This window comes from Nelumbo lutea, chromosome 5 (assembly GCF_056320005.1).
Source record: "Nelumbo lutea isolate HS-2025 chromosome 5, American lotus-T2T, whole genome shotgun sequence".
Taxonomy (NCBI): domain Eukaryota; kingdom Viridiplantae; phylum Streptophyta; class Magnoliopsida; order Proteales; family Nelumbonaceae; genus Nelumbo; species Nelumbo lutea.
Genome location: NC_142688.1, coordinates 36,802,354 through 36,815,919, shown reverse-complemented (window position 1 = coordinate 36,815,919; position 13,566 = coordinate 36,802,354). Strand labels below are relative to the sequence as shown.

Genomic DNA, 13,566 nt, shown 5'->3' with positions numbered 1-13,566 from the left:
GGTGATCTCTAGCCTTAAAGTCAATTGGAACAAGAGTCAAATAACTCAGTGGGTCAGGTTTCAAATTTAGCAGATTGTACTGAGATTTTGGCTTGTCAGATTGAGTCACTCCCAATCAAATATTTGGGTCTTCCTCTGGGGGCGAGTTATGGTTTATCTTCAATTTGGGACCCAATAATTGAGAGAATGGAGAGAAAATTGGCTTCTTGGAAGGAAAATACCTTTCTTTTGGGGGTAGGGAGACTTTGATTAAGAGTACTCTTTCCAATTTACCCACCTATTTCCTTTCTCTTTTCCCTATTCCAAACAAAGTTGCAAGTAAACTTGAAAATCTTCAAAGGAATTTTCTTTGGAGGGGCTGGGAAGAGGAGAAAAAAGTTCACTTGGTAAGTTGGGATCAAGTCTGCCTCCCCAAAGATGAAGGGGGGGTTAGGCATAAGGATGTTGAAATCTTTTAATTCTGCTCTGCCCAGCAAGTGGATTTGGAGATTTGTAGCAGAAAATGATGCCTGGTGGAGATCTCTCATTGCTGGTAAATATGGGGTGGAATGGGGCAATTGCAGAACTAGGGACCCTCCTCCCAGTTGGGGAAACTCTTTGTGGAAAGGGATAATAAAGAATTTCTCAGCTCTTGCTGTTGGGGTCTCAATTAAAGTTGGCAATGGTGATTCCTTTCCTCTCCTCTTCCAGTGTGCTTCTAACCAAGAGGCTTCTGTTGCAGAATGCTGCAGTGTATCTGGTGATTCAGTTCTTTGGTCTCCTTCATTTAGAAGGAATCTTTTAGACTGGGAGGTGGATGAGGTTATGAACCTGTTGACCTTTCTTCAGAATCAAGTGTTGGATTTCAGCTCAGAGGATAAGTGGCAGTGGAAGTGGAATTCAGATGGTGTTTTCTCTGTCAAGTCTCTGGTTTCTAATCTCTGTAGACAGGATGTTTCTGATTTCCCTTGCCATCAGGTGTGGAACTCCATCAGCTCAACTAAATCTAATTTCCTAGTTTGGACTATGGCTCTAAATAAATGTCTGGTTAGAGCTTACCTTGTGAGAAGGGGTATTCAGCTTTTGGACCTGTCATGCAGCTTGTGTGGGAGCATTGCTGAAACCACTGATCATTTGTGCATTCACTGCCTGTTTTCTTCTCAGCTGGGAATCATTTCTTCAGTTCTATTAATTTAAGTTGGGCCATGCCAAGTTCGGTTAAGGAGCTGTTGTGTTGCTGGAAGCTCATGGGGTTGAACAAGAAAAAGAAGTGTAGGAAGACCATTCCTAATACTGTGTTATGGTCCATCTGATCTGAGAGAAATAGAAGGATATTCTGTAGCAAGGCTTTAAGTCCGGAAGAGCTAATTCAGATAGCAGTGGGCAAGTTGATTTCTTGGGTGTCAGTGTCTGAGGATTTCAGAAATTGTAATGTGTCTGCTGTTTTTCTTTCTAGTTCTTGGTGGAATGTGTAACTGCTGGTTTGATCAGTTGGCCTTTCTGGGACTGACCTCAGCTTCCCTTGTGTATTTCTTGTTTCAATAAATATTACTTTACCTTTTCCAAAAAAAAATATATATGTGAGTCAAATGGTGAGACTGCCTATCACTTGCAGATTTCTTGTCCCTATGCTAACTGTGTTTGGGAGTGGTTTTTCTCTCTTTGGTTGCAGGAGGAATACCCCTGAGAGTTTGGACAGATTGTTTGATGAATCTATATTCAGATGGCCAAGAAAGAGGGGCAGGATATTGTGGAGATGCACAAGGGCAGTGGGAGGAAAGAAACAGATGATATTTGAAGGAAGAAAAAGGTGCAGAGAAGCATTGATAGATGGAATTACAGCCAAAGTGGTTTTCTGGGTTAAATCCTTGAAACTCTGTTTTGATTTTACATATGATATTCTGATAAGGAGATGGAGAACAATTGCAGCACTACCCTCTTCCAAGAAGAAAACTATAAGGCTATGTTTGGTTTGAAGGAAAAGGTAGGGAAAAGAAGGGAAAGGTAGGGAAATCTATACAAGATTTGTAAAGCCTTTCTTAACCTTCCCTTCCTTTCCCTACTCTTTCCTTCAAACCAAACACAGCCCAAGGGACTGGGCTCCCCCGGAAAATGGGGTTATTAAAATGAATTTTGATGGATGCAGGCTGGGTAATCCAGGCCCCTCTGGTATAGGACAGGTGTTCAGAAATGAAAGGAGGAAAGTGGTTGGTATGTATTCAGGTTCATGTGGACAGGGAGATTCGGTTACAGCTGAACTGACGGCAACGGTGTTTGCATTACAAAAGACAATGGAGATAGGGTTGAGAAAAATGATAGTTAGGGACTCTAAAGTAGTTATCAGTTGGCTAAGACAGAAAGAACAAGCTCTGTGGTTCTTAGAAAAGAGTTCAAGAAGATTAAAAGATTTACAGAAGGTATGCAGGTGGACTTTCAAAGGGTTCCAACATCGGCTCACAACATGGAAGATCAGTTAGCAAAACAGGGGGGGTACACAAGGAAAGCTGTTTCTGGGCTCAGATGTTATCAATAAAGTAAAATTGGGTGTTTCTTTGGCATCTAGAGCTCTCCCTAGGATGACCTCTGATCATTGGCCCATAGCAATAGGCAAGGAGGAAAGAAAGAGCGGTGGCCCTGCCCCTTTTAGATTTGAAAATATGTGGTTACTTCATCCTGGGTTTACTGAGAGAGTTGGGGAGTGGTGGTACGAATATAACCCAATGGTGGAATGGGAGGGGATGAAATTCCATAAGAAATTACAATTTTTGAAAGCAAAGAGTAAGGAGTGGAATCTTTTAGAGTTCAGGAGGTTAGAAGAAAGAAAGAGAGCTTTGATAGACCAAATTGAAAGCTTGGATTCTAGAGAAGGGGGAGAATTTGGAGAGGGAGACAATGAACTTAGAAGATATTTGAGAAAGCAGCTAGAGGACTACCTACAATAAGGAGGAAATATGCTGGAGGCAAAAGTCTAGGTGTAAATGGTTGCAAGAGGGAGATACGAACACCAGGTATTTTCATTCTTTGGCAAATGGAAGGAGAAGGAGGAATGAGGAATTTTATCTCCAAATTGGCAGTTGATGGAGTGGAACTAACGCAACAAGAGGAGATTGTCGGGGCATGTGTAGATCATTTTAAATCCATTCTAAGAAGGTTGTAAGTAGTGGGGTGTGGGTAGAAGGGTTGGACTAGCCAAATGTAGGGGTGGACAATAGAAGAAGGCTAAAGAGGGTTTGAGTTAGAAGAAATCAAGGAGGCTGTGTTTTCTATGGATAGAACAAAAGCCGCAGAGTCGGATGGGTTCACAATGGCTTTTTATCAGGATTGTTCAGATATTTTGAAAGATGACCTTCTATTGGTGTTTGAAGAGTTTCATGGGAAAGGAATTGTTAACCCAGGAGTGAACTCCACCTTTATAGCTTTGATTCCAAAAAAGAAAGACGCCTAACACCCAAGGGATTTCAGACCAATCAGTTTGGTTAAAAGCATAGACAAGATTATCGAAAATGTGTTGTCTTTAAGATTGAAGGAGGTATTGTCAGACATCATTGCACAAAAACAAGGAGCCTTTGTGAGTGGAAGACAGATTACCGATCAAATCCTCATTGCTAATGAGTGTGGAGAGTTTTAAGAAGGATAAAAAGAAGGGGGTGGTGTGTAAGTTGGACCTAGAAAAGGCTTATGACTTGGTGGATTGGGAATTTTTTAGGAAAGTTATGACCAAATTTGGGTTTGGGGCCAGATGGTGTAAATGGATCATGGGTTGTATTCGGAACTGTCACTATTCACTGCTAGTGAACGGGACAGTGGTAGATTTCTTTCCAACCACTAGAGGTATAAGACAAGGAGACCCCCTTTCTCCCTTCTTGTTCATTCTAATTGTTGATGTTTTGGGGAAGTTGATACACAAGGCAGATTCTAGGGGTCTTATCAAAGGTTGGAGAGTTGGAAGGGAGGAAACACCCCTCACTCATTTACAGTTTGTTGATGACACAATTTTGTTCTTTGAATGAGGTAATGTGGGTTTTATCAGGAATATGAAGTTGGTGATACAACTCTTTGAGCAAATGTCAAATTTGAAGGTGAACTTTGGGAAAAGTTGTGTAGTGGGTGTGAATTTGGAGGAGGAAGAGATTAAGGAGAGTGCAGAAGTGCTTGGGTGTGAAGTTTCGAAATGGCCTTTGAATTACCTTGGATTGCCTCTAGGTGATAACCCTAAGAGAGAGAGCTTGTGGAACCCGGTGGTGCAAAGATTTGAAAAGAGACTTGCCTCCTGGAAAAAGAATTACCTCTCTGTTGGTGTAAGGACTACACTGATTAAGGCCATGCTAGTAAACTTAACCATCTACTTCATGTCAGTATTTGAAGTCCCAATGAAGGTCTCTAGCAGGTTGGAGAGAATGATGAGAGACTTCCTTTGGGAGCCAGGAGAGGAGAAGAGGGATCATAGAGTTAGATGGGAGGTGGTGACCAAGAGAAAAAACGATGGTGGTTTGGGGCTTGGGAACATTAGAAAAAGAAATATGGCTCTTTTGAGGAAGTCGTTGTGGAGATTTCCATTGGAGCATGAGAAGCTTTGGGCTAGGATAGTGGCAAGCATACATGGGTTGGAGCAAAATGGATGGGATGTTGGGATCAAAGTTAGGACCACAAGTACCTCTCCTTGGAAATCCATTCATGATCTGCTACCAGTTTTCTCCCCTTATATCAGGTATGACTTGAATTCAGAAAACTCCATAAAATTTTGGGAACAGATTTGGGTGGAGACTGCACCTTTAAAAGATCGGTTTCCTTCTTTGTATGCTCTTCCGGACTTTAAGAATGAGCCAGTTTCTTCTTTCATCACCCCTTCCTCTTCCAATTCTGAGCCTGGGTGGAACCTGGGTCTGAGAAGGGTTGTGAGGGACTCAGACCTTGATGGTATTTCGAGCCTCCTCGATCTTCTTGATAATGTCTTCTTAGACCCCTCAAAGGTGGACTCTATTATTTGGACCCCTAGCCCAAATGGCTCTTTTTCCTATGCTTCCTTCTTTAAAGTTTTAAGCCAGCCCACTAATTCAGTTACCCCCCCTTTCCCGGTTAAGGAGGTTTTGTGCAGACCAATTCCTCCCAGGGTTGGTAGTTTTTGTTGGGAAGCCTATCTGGAAAGAATTAACACTGATGATTTGCTCCAAAAGAAGAGACCCAATACTTGCTTGTCACCTCATTGATGTGATCTCTGCAAAGCGAAGGGGGAAACTGGTTTCCACTTACTGGTGTCTTGCCAATTTGCAAAATCTATTTGGGAGTGGACCTTTTCTCTCTTTGGATGTAGTTGGAATCCTCATCCTCCATCAGACATGCAGAGTCTATTCTCCCCTTCTTTTTTCAGGTGGAGAGTGAAAAGAGGAAGGATTATGTGGAGGGGATTGAGGGCTGCAGTATGCTGGTCACTATGGGAAGAAATAAATTCCAGGATTTTTTTCAAAAGTTGAGAAAGGGCCTGAAGAACTGAGGGCTACAATTCATATTAGGTTTGTACAGTGGCTGAAATCCTTAGTGCTATTTACAGATTACACAGTGGATGACATGCCAAGGAAGTGGGGTGAAATTGCAAACTGTTCACAGAGCAAAATCAGTAGTGAGTGTGCCTTGGACCCCCCCCCCCACCTGCTGGATTCTTAAAACTGGATTTTGATGGGAGTAGTAGAGGGAACCCTGGACAGTCAGGGATTGGAGGTGTCTTCAGGGATGAGAATGGGGTCATTTCAGACTTGTACTCGGGCCCAATTGGACTGAGGGACTGAGGGACTCATAATTGAAGGGGACTTGGAGGTGGTACTAGAGTGGCTGAATAAAGATAATAGTAGCCTATGGAATTACAGTAATGAGAGGAATTTCAGTGGCTGATGAGGGAGATGGAAGTGAAGATAAGGTGGGTTCAAAGATCAGCTAATTCTTCAGCTGATGGATTAGCTAAACAAGGGGTATAAAGGGACTCAATGTTTTGGGCTAAATTGTAAATTACTGTTTCTAAAATAAAATTGGGTGCTTCTTAATTTGTCCTTTCAGGGGTAACTGAGGTTACCCTTGGTGCATCTGTTGGTGTTAATCATTAATAAAATTTTCTATTGTTCATAAAAAATGGAGGCAGTTGAAGGAGACTCCAAAGCTGTTGTGGGTAGGAGTTCAAAATTTGAATATTGAAGGAGACTCCAAAGTTGTTGTGGGTTGGCTAAAAAATCCAGATTCAGTGGTCTGGTGCTACAGGGGTATTATGAGGAAAGCTAAATAGTTCTCAAGGAACATGAATGTTATTTTTCAGTGGGTGGATAGAACAGCTAACACCATAGCGGATGGGTTACCTAAACAAGGGGTATCAAGGGAACAGTATTTCTGGGCAGCTTTGTTGACTTTTTGTTACTAGTCTGAGGTAGTACATTGTTGCTATTGTGGAGAGGTACCAGCTCGTGCCCCTCCTTTGGGAAGGCTGTATTGTAATATCTTATTGATTTTATTGAATAAAATTCAATCATTTATCGAAAAAAAAATGGAGGCAGATGATACTCAGAAATAAAGACAAGCCCATGTGAGTGTCTCTGATTGGGTTAAGCATAATATTCTGGATATGGGGAGACCCCATGGGACTTCCTTTGAAGGGCATGAGAATGAACTGTTGGCACAATTCTTGGCCATTGAGAAGAGGAATGCTAGGGGAGGTGAAGAGGAGCTGAATTCAACAACTTGAGTGGAATATGAACAACAATCCCGGGTTGAGCGAAGTGGGAGAGAGCGGGGTGGTTCAAGCAGGGGTAATGCCAGCAAGGGTGGTGGTGGTGGTAGGATGCAGGGCGTCTGGAGGACCATTGGAGAGGGGTGTTTCTTCTAGTTGCAAATGAAAACTCTCTCTTGGAATGGAGAGGTCTTGGGGCCCCAGAGAAACAGTGATCTGTTAAATTTGCGATCAGGCAATGGGCTTTGGAAGTGGTGATACTCCAAGAAACCAAAAAACAATCTTGAAGTGATTCCTTGAACAGAGAGTTGTCAGAAGGATTACTGCAAGAGTTTCTGGGGGTATTCTCTTGCTTTGGAACACTGAGGTGGTTCGGGTTCTTGACTCCATATTGGGGCAGTTTTCTCTGTTTGTTAGATGCAAATTAGTAACAGGGGACTCAAAAGTGATTGCTTATAGGGGTGTATGGACCTGTTGATGCTAGTAGGAGTCCAGAATTTTGGCAAGAACTGGTGGAACTCTATGACAAGTGGCATGTACCTTGGTGCATTGCAGGAGATTTTAATTAATATAATAAGGTTCACGTTTGAAAAGAAGGGTGGAACACATTACTCCTCTGCCATGATGAAATTTGGAGACTTCATTGATAGAATGGGTCTCATAGACCTCCCTCTAGAGGGAGAACTTCTCACTTTGAACAATTTTAGATCCAACCCAATTCTATCTAAGTTGGATCACTTCTTAATTAATGGGGATTGGGAACAAGAATTTCCAGACATAGTGCAATGGGCTCTTCCTCGGCCAACTTCCAATCATATGCCTATCCTATTGCAAATGGGAGAAGTTAGCTGTCATCTAGGTTCTTTTTTATTGAAACTCATGTATTTTGAGGTTCCTGGATTTCTAGATAAGCTGAAACTCCAGTAGGAGTCTGCCCCCTCTCTAAGAAAACCCAGGAGGAGCTTTGAATTGAAGTTGAAGTGTCTAAAATGAAAAATTAAAAATTGAAGTCAGAATGAGGTGGATTGTATTCACGAACATAAGGAGAGGATGTTAATTACTATTAAGAAGTTGGATGAAAGGGAAGCAATTGATTCTTTAACAGAGGTGATAGGAGAAAGAGGTCTGTAGCAAGAGATGAATAAGGGAGGTTCACTAAAATGAAAGAAATATCATGGAGGCAGAAATCTAGGGTCCTGTGGTTGAAGGTTAGGCAATAAGAACACATTTTTTACCAGATGGTCAACACTAGGCATAGACAAAACACTATGTTGAGTATATCAGTAAATGGGGAACGGTCAGAGGGGTAGCAGGAGGTGGCAGAAGGTATAGTCTTTTTCTATAAAAACTTGTTTACTGAAGTGGATGTTGGAAGACCTTTGTTCAATGGTGTAATGTATGATCAATTGTCTGAACGGGATAGGGCACGGTTAGAGCAACATTTTGAAGAGGACTAGGTGTTGGCTGCCTTAAAGGACCTGAAGAGAGATAAGGCTCTGGGACCCGATGGTTTTTCAACAGGCTTTTACAACAGATGCTGGAGTTTTATCAAAGAGGATCTAATGGCAGCTATGAAGGAATTTCATGATGATTGTGAATTGTCTAAAGGGGTCAAATCCACTTTTATTTCCTTTAATACCAAAGGTGCAGGGTGCCTCCAACTTAGGACTACTGCCCCATAAGCTTAATTGGAAGCCTTTATAAGGTCATAGCAAAAGTTTTTTTTTTTTTTTGATAAATAACTATCATTAAATTTCACTAGAAGAAAAGGATTACATCTGTTACAAGCATCCCAGTGTGAGGCACGAGGTGCAGCCTCACTTTTTAACAAAAATATATAGCAGATTAACAAATAGGCCCCGTACATCTGATCCCTAGTTACCCCTTGCTTAGCTATAGAATCACCCAGTTCATTGGCCTCCCCTCCCACCCATTGTATAATTAAAATCATTTGTTGTGTGATTGATTTGAATTTCTTCATTTCATTTCTGTAACACCAAATCACTGAATCTGGGTTCTTTAGCCAACCCACCACCACCTTGGAGTCCCCTTCTATCATCGATTTCTCCACTCCTAAATCTTTTGCAATCTGAATGCCTTGTAGGGCTGCATATAGTTCTGCCTTTAAAGAGTCTCCATGTCACATTGGTCCTGAAAATATGGCTTTTAAATTTCCTTCCTTGTCTCTCACAGCCCCTCCTATGCCAGACGGACCTGGGTTGCCTTGGCTGCTCCATCAAAGTTTAGTTTCCGCCAATCTTCAATGGGAGGATTCCAAACCAACCTTGCTTTAATTTTCTGTACTGCACTAAAGGCTATGAAGCTCCAATTCCTCCAGATAACATCAAAAGATAAATATTTGAAGAGGTCCAATGTTTGCAACCAATGTATAACCCTGGTCATAACACACTCCATAATTTGTTGTTTATTTCTTTCCTTCTCTTGGAAAATTCTTGCATTTCTTTCTTCCCATAATTGTCCAGATCACTGCTGCTCTAGTGCATCTCCACATTATTCTTCCCCTTCTCTTCGGCAATCCAAAGGTTGATGGATCAAACAGCGTTTTAATCTCCGTTGGCATATTCCACCTACACCCAAAGAAGGAGAAAAGCCAATCCCAGATTATTATGGCAAAAGTTTTGGCCAATCAGCTCTGCAAAGTAGTAGGAAAATTAGTTTTTCCACATCAAGGTGCTTTTGTGGATGGGCACCCGATTCTTGACCGCCCTCTGATTGTGAATGAATGTATGGATTCAAGGGTGCGACAAGGTATTCCAAGTGTTATTTGTAAGCTTGATTTGGAGAAAGCATGTGACAACGTCAACAAGAGTTTTGTGGATTATATTTTGGGGAGGATGGGCTTTGGTTTAGTTTGGATGAATTGGATCAAGTGATGTATATCTTACCCTCAGTTTTCTATTATGATCAATGCCCAATGGTGATCCTACAGACTACTTCCCAGGGGAAAGGAGTTTGAGACAAAGGGACCCTCTTTCCCCTTTGCCATTCTCTCTAGTTATTGATCCTTTGGGCAGGATGGTGAAGAAAGCTAAAGAAGGGAAGGTTTTTCAGTAGGAGAGAATGGTCCAAGTATTCCCTTGTTGCAATCTGTTTTGAGGCAACCTCTGGGCTGAAGATCAATTTGCAAAAAATGTTAGTTGATTCCGAATGGAGATGTCCCTCACAAAGATGAGTTAGCTGCTACACTTGGCTGTTGAGTAGGCTCTCTTCTAGGGATTAACATTGGCTATTGGGGCCCAACAGCATAGGCTGTTGATATAGTATCTGGGCTGGGCACGTTCTGGGCAGTTCACCTATTCACGTCCATGCTTTGATTTTAGTATAAGTAAATTAATATGTAATTACTAATTTACCCATTCTCACGGTAACGTGGCATTCCCCGAAATTCTCTCAACAGCATAGGCTGTTGACCCCCAACAGCTAAAGTTTTTCCCTCTTCTAGGGGTGTAAATTGATTGAACTTGAATGAATCAGGCAATATCCGAATTCGAATCCGATTAGAAAATTCAATATCCGATGGATATAGAAAATTAATGTTTGAATTCGAATTCGACTAAATATTTGAATATTCGATTTGATTCAAGTTCGACCAATTAATTATTTTAGGTAATTAATAAATATATAAAAGAAATGTTTTATTTATATAAAGTTGTAGAGAGATTGGGCCGTATGGGCCCTAGCTCATTACAATCTTATTGTTAGTTCTTCCTTGTTTTGTTTCTTGATGGGCCTTTAATTCTTTTTTATGATTTTTTTAAGCATGTTGATGATCTGGACGCCCACTTAAGGGCAGACTTGTAATTTATTCAATCTTAGTAAGATTAATAAAAGAATCGAGAGATTGAAAAGGAGACCATCGAACCCCTTCTTTTTTCTCACTTCTCCATCTTTTTCTTCTTCTTCTTCTCTTTTGTTATAATCTGAAATATTTTACAGTTTTTTAGTGGACTGTATCACATCTAAAGTATATAAATATATAAATTATTTATACAAGTTAATTATATATAAATTATATAAAACATTTGAATATTTTATATATTATATATAAGAATTAAATAATCAGTCGAATTCAGAAATTTATTGAATCATATCCGAATTTGGATCCGATTAGCAATCCTTTTGTATTGGCAGGTATGCTGGAAAAGCTCCTAAGGAATTTTTTTGTGAGAAGGTCCAAATGAAGAAAAGAAATTTCGTATGGTGGCTTAGGACAAAATTTGTGAAGCTAGGGAGAAAGGAGGTACAGGCTTGAGGAAGTTAAAATTGATAAACAAGGCTCCACTTGGTATATGGCTTTGGCGTTTTGGGGAGGCGCCTATTCACCTTTGGAGACAGGTTGTAGGTGGTAAATATGGAACCACACCAATGGAGTGGGAAACTCTTATACCTGTCCAGTCCTACGGTTCTTCGGTCTGGAAGGGAATTATAAATTTGGAGTAAGATTTTGACAAGCATATTCGGCTGAAACTCGGCAATGGTGAACAGATTTACTTTTGGTCCAATGTATGGTGTGATGATCAGGCTCTTTGCAGCTTGCAATCTATTTCCAAGTTTGTATAGCATTGTTGAACAAACAGATTTCTGTTAAAGGAGTGCGCAGAATGGGTAAGCTCCCAGTTGGTGTGGGTACCCAAATTCAGGCGCAATTTGAATGACTAGGAAGTATTGTTCATTGGATAATTGCTACAGAAGTTGGCTGCTATTCAGCTGGGCCCTACCAAAAAGATTCCTGGGTCTGGTTAAGGGATAAGTCAAGCTCTTTTTCTACAAAATCCTGTTATTTGGCTTTGCTTGGTAAGTTTCAAAACATCTCTTAGAGCTGGATTTGGCGAGCTCAAGTTTCATCATCCAAGATTATATTCTTTGCTTGGGCTGCTGGATAGAATAGAATCCAGACGGTGGATATGCTGCTGAGAAAGTACATGACCCAACATAATGTTTGTTGCCTTTGTCATGAATCCTCAGAGACAGCTGACCATTTGCTCATACATTGCCCCTTTTCCCTGGTGCTCTGGAGCCATTTTCTTAAGCTGTTTTGAAAATAGAGAAGAGGACTGGGTAAATTATTTATATGCTAGCAGTAATTTAGTTAAAAAACACTATTTGTTAACATATAAATAATTTACTATTTTACTGCCATTTTTATTTAGGTCGTTATCAAAAATCAAATTTTAAGTTGTTATTTATATAAATAAATATAGATGCCAGCATAATCGGATCTATCGGATCAGACTTAATTATCTCGATTAATAATCGGGACGGTTCTGGATTTATCATTTTGTCCCGATTAATAATCGAAACGGGACTGGGACACCCTGTCCCAACCCATTGACAGCCCTATGCAGTTGTCGAGGCGACGCCTAGGCGACAAGGCACCCTTGGAGGTTTGCCTCGCCAAATCACCAAGAAGTTTTCTATAGTGTGTTAGACAAAACCTTTATATTCTTAATTTTTTGAGGTTACAATTTTAAAATAGACATTTTAAACTAAAATATTCATTTTGTGTGTTTATATACTAATTTTTTTACTATTTTCTTATTTGTTAGGGTTTAATCAACACAAACATTGCTAAATGCTCCATTGAACACTAAAAAACTTCAAAACCTGAACCAATAAGTAAGGAAGAACTTAAAATGCTGTCTAACCAACACATTTACTTCTTTTTTTTTTTACTAATTTTGTGTGTCTATACTATATACCAACTTTCTTCTTCCACCTTTTCTTTTGTTCTTTTCCTATAACAGAAATAGGGGTTCAGCCCTTACATTTTTTAAAATTTCTTTTCTTTCTTCTGTTTTTCTCATGAATATGTTGATTTTCTATACTTTAACATGAAGTTTATACTTTTCTCCAGAAAATTATGGATAATTATTAAGGAAATATGATTATGGAGCCTAGGAAACTACCCTAGGATACATATTTTTACTTGAAAAAATCCATCACCTAGGTGATGCCTATGCCCTCGCCTTGGCGCCTTGAAAACTATGGTATGGAACAGAGGGGTTGGGCAGTCAAGAAACATGTCCAAAAATGATTGTAGGCAGAAATGTCTATGCTGAAATGGATGAATGGACAAAAACTAGAAAGGATAGGGTCAGAAACGAAGCCATTTGAAGGAACCTAGGAGTAGCTCCAATGGATGATAAAATAAGAGAGAGTAGACTAAAATGGTTTAGTCATGTGCATAGAAGACCACCTATCGCACCTATAAGAATACGCAATCTATTACAAGTTGAAGGGGCTAGAAGAGCTAGGGGGAAACCAAAAGGAACATGGTTCTAAGTAGTAAGAAATGATTTAAGTGCTCATAGTTTAACAATGAACAATGGCATTAAACAGAATGGAATGTCAAAACAAGATTCATGTAGCCGAGTCCATATAGTTGAGATAAGGCTCAGATAATCTATTTTTATTTCTAAAGCTCTATAAATATGTCTCTGGCACGATACCAGTTTTCTATTACAAAGAAAATGGAACCAAACAAGCCACCAAAATTGGTTAAATACAATAGCAATGTGTTCAAAATTTTCTCAAGTTTATTAATGGAAAAGGTTGGAAAAGGATACAGAAAATATACAGAAGACTGATTGCATGAAATATAATAAACATCTATATTTCAATTTTAGTCTCCAAGACCATCAGGCTACTATGGTGCTAACTTTTGGCATTTTTTGCAGAAAGTGACCGCTCTCAGTCTTAAGCCTGCATTGTCAAGCTTGACAGCCTGAAATTTTACCATTACACCAAATAATGGCCTCTTTTTGTTCTAAGTTCGTCTATATTCTATGCTCCTCAACGCATCATGGTTTACAACTGCATGACAAGCCAATACATGATCATTTTAAATATGAAAAAGA

At 40.0% G+C, this 13,566-nt stretch overlaps 1 protein-coding gene across 1 annotated transcript in view; it reads right to left on the bottom strand.

Annotated features, from left to right (window-relative positions):
• LOC148851744 (phosphatidylinositol 4-kinase beta 1-like) overlaps positions 1 to 13,566 on the bottom strand; it is a 55,704-nt gene that overhangs the window by 25,704 nt on the left and 16,434 nt on the right. The window lies entirely within an intron of this gene.